Here is a 3,971-nt window from a genome sequence, read left to right as displayed (position 1 = left end):
ATTCTTCTGCAGAACTAACATGTTGGAATGTGCGGGTCCGTGTTGTGAACCTAACGTAAAGTATGGTTTTGTGTAACGCTTGTTATGTGTATAGTGCTGCCATCAGCCATCAATTTTTCTAATCATGAGTGAAGCGTAATGATTGAAGATTTTATCGTTGCAGGCTTATTGCTCTCTGTGACGAGACTTCTTAAAGGGGAGATCGGCTCACATTCGCACCTCGAAGTTGGGAACCACAGAAAACCAATTTCAGCCGACCACCACTGTGACGACGACGGGGGGGGGGGGGTTTGAACCCGGAACATCGCGATGCGAGTCCATCACTATGACCACTCGACCACCACAGCAGCCATTCATATAGGCTGAGAAACGCTGATATAATTCATACATAGGCACCGGAAGGTGGGGACCGAGGCTATTTCTCAGCCTTCCAGTAAATTTTGAGATGTGACTGAGTCACCCCTCCCCAATAATAAATAATTATACAATGTGCAACGTATCCCACCCTCTCCTACATGCGAAAAAACTGGTAATTTTCAGCTTCCCCCCCCCCCCCTCAATGTTTTCTTCTTGCCTCTGAATTCATATACAGTCAAAGTCGGTTTTATTGTAAATACATTATTAATAATAATTATTGTCGTTATAACCAAGCGGTCGGATTATATTAGCTGTCCCGGAGGGTTTCCATTAAAAATAATTAGGGTTGGTCCGATTAATCGATTAATCGGGTCGGTTAATCGATCAATTGTTAATCGCAGTTAAAAATTTTAGTTGAGTTAATCAACTCGATTAAAATGTTTATTAAAAGTTTGTGAATTAACTTGATTTTTTTTTGAAGAAAACCGATTAGATGTCATAAATTATGTTTTATACAGAACATTTTGGATAAGTGACCTTATTTTAAATATTTGAATCACTATTTTGATGAAATTAGATTCAACAAACTTGATGATTTCAGTTTCAAATTGAGTTTGATGGTAATTTTAGAAGACAAAATCAAAATTTATTGTTTCCATTATGAATAGTAGATTTTCCGTATTCTTGGAAGCATCGGCTCATCTCCTCACAAGTACCATTCGAGAGGAGTTTCTAGGCAAGCAAGCAACAGTATAATCGAAAGTAGTTTCGAAATCAGTAAATAATAACCAAAAATAACCGATTTCTTTAAAAAAAACGGATCCAAGTTAAGAAAGATTCAAAAAAAAGATCCAAGTTAAGAAATTACAGGTTTTGTGTGTGTGTGTGTCAATTATGTTCAGCATATTAAATTGCTTGAAGCGGGCAGCTTTAGTTTCTTTACCTATTCCTATATTTGTTTACATCTACCGAATTTTAGGGGTGAGTGATATTTATTTATTTAATATACAAACCTGTGTAAGGCCAGTAGGCTCTAACTTCACAAGTGCACAATTCTAACAATCAATAAAAATTAGAAAGCACAGCAGGGAATATCAGTAAAAAGCAATAACATTCACACACACCAACATCTGCGAAGGGAGAATGTATAACATGATACAATAAATAAGTATTCAAAAATCCCCGGAAATAAAACAAACAATAAAATAAACATGTATAGGAAACATGTATACGCCGACACAAATAAAAATTCAATATATTAATGTATATAAGTTAAAAATATATAAAAATATGTACAAAATATATGTATAATTAAAAAAAATTTTAAAGTATTAAAAAATTAAAAAAAAAGGGAAAATCAATAATATATATTTTTATACCATCCTAATATCATACGATCACAAAAAATATTCGATTCATTTGTTGATTGATTAAAATTTTTTGATTAACCAGTTCGAATTTTTAATTGATTCTCAGCCCTGAAAATAATGTTAAAGATCCTTGCTCATAACCAGGGCTACCCTTACCAGACGTGGGGCTTGGTGCGAGAATAATAGCAGGCCAGGGAAGTCTTGACAATTCTGGGGACCAAAAATAGGGCCCCCTTCAGTTAGGTATTATTTACTTTGTGGATTATGGGAAATCTTCCAGAAATTCATAAATTATTCCAGAATATCCAGGAATGAAAAATATTCATACACAAAATATGAATACACAATTAAATGTAAGTTATTAAAATGTAAGTAAAATTCGGAAATGAAAATTTAAAATTAATGAAAAAGATACTTCTAAGACTCAGGAAAATTAGAAGCTACTAACAAAAATAATTTTAGCACCTACTTAAATTCAGAATTAATGAAAGAAATAATTTTGGAATGCTGAATATTAAGAATTAAAGAAAGAACTCATTCCAGAATTGATGAAAATTAAGAATTGATGAAATAAATAAATCCAGAATTAGTGAAAGAAATAATTTTAGAATAAACACTCTCCATCAGTGTAGAGACTTTGTTCTTTGTTTAACTCGGGAGGGAGGGGGTGTGAGGCCCCGTGGCTCCTTCGTTGATTGTACATTATGTTCAGTCCTTATACCATCTTACAATTCTAAATGTCGGAGAATAATTGGTGTCCCGTGGCTGGGTCGTTGCCAGAAATTTATTTCCTCCTCCCGCGCCTGCGAATACATACTGCAAGAGGGCTCACAGGGCTCCAACCCAGGACGATTCTTACAATTTTACCTTTCTCACGCTTTAAATTCACTGCTACCGCTACAAATTCACTGTAGAGTTGGAGAGGGGGGGGGGCTAAAAAGCCTGGGTTCAGAGCCAGCCAAAGATTCTAGCCTAGATGGCCCTGGGACTTGGAGGGCTAACCCCCCCCCCCGAAATGTGAGAAAATAACCGGAAAAAGATGGCCAAATCTATTGTTCTATCACTTTGGTCCCCCCGAAATGAAAGTGGTCCACCGAACGAAATTTCTGGCTACGCCCCTGCCTCCGCCCAGCACATCTAAGTATTTTCGTAAAAGCGCAGCTCTTGAAATAATACATGAATATATAATCCACATCGTACGCCCCATTTTTTTTGTACGCACTTGAATCCCGTATAAAAGAGACGTCTGACAATCTACCTCCCTCCTCATGGGCAGAGATACCCTCCCAGAATCAAAGACGGAGCTGACTGATCTATTGTATATATAAACTGACATCATCATCATGGCCACCAGCAATCACCATCGTGACCCCCCCCCCCATAGACTATACCCGCCTATACTAGTATAATGTTTTCATCGTTTTGGCGCGAACGGGTGGGGGACACTCCCGACAAAAGAGATAAATATTGCATGACATCATAGGAGCTCGCGCTCCCCCCCCCCCCACAAACTATAAAAAAAATTAAATATTTTTGTAAAAAAACAAAATAAAGAAAAAAACAATTTCTATTTATTTTGAAATGCTTTTCGAAAAGATAACTGGAAACTTCCTTTGAAAGATACTCTTTGCCTCTCCTATAGTGACGGCCCCAATGGTCGCACAGCCCAAGAGCCACCCCGGGTTGGTCCTGGGTATGCACCAGCATTATCAAAATTAAAAAAAACAAAAGACAACACTAAACAAAAATGAATAAAAATCGCTCACCTTAAAATAGTTGCTCGAGTGCAAGGCTCAGGGCCAGATCTTGAATCCCGCAAACTACGCGGCCACAACTACGGAGGCACCAACTGAAGAAGACCGATGGGGACGATTTTTTATCACCAAAATATTATTCGTTTACACTTAAAAATGTCCAGAACCGGCCCTGACAGGGCCCGATTTACTCAGGAGCAAGTGGGCCATTTGCCCGGGCCCCCAAACTCGAACAATATATATGTTCGCTAACCCACCAAACAACTGTGATCTTCGTCCTCTGCTTTTCTCACGGATTTCAGTCGAGCTTCCACAATTTTTTCCCGCCAAAAGAAATTAAAAAAAATAATAATAAAACCCAATTCAACAGACTGTGACAGGCGCCGAAAAGCCTGACCAATAGCATTCGAGGAAGCAACTTGCGCGAACTTTTGAAGCCCCAAGATCCCCGTTTGCGCGGTAAGATACGTCATTCGGCAGCTGTCTGTCG

Source organism: Pholcus phalangioides, unplaced genomic scaffold (genome assembly GCF_987345545.1).
Source record: "Pholcus phalangioides strain wild (caught in Gottingen) unplaced genomic scaffold, Ppha-v1.0 ptg000007l_1, whole genome shotgun sequence".
NCBI classification, from domain to species: Eukaryota; Metazoa; Arthropoda; class Arachnida; order Araneae; family Pholcidae; genus Pholcus; species Pholcus phalangioides.
Note: the sequence above shows the minus strand (reverse complement) of the source record.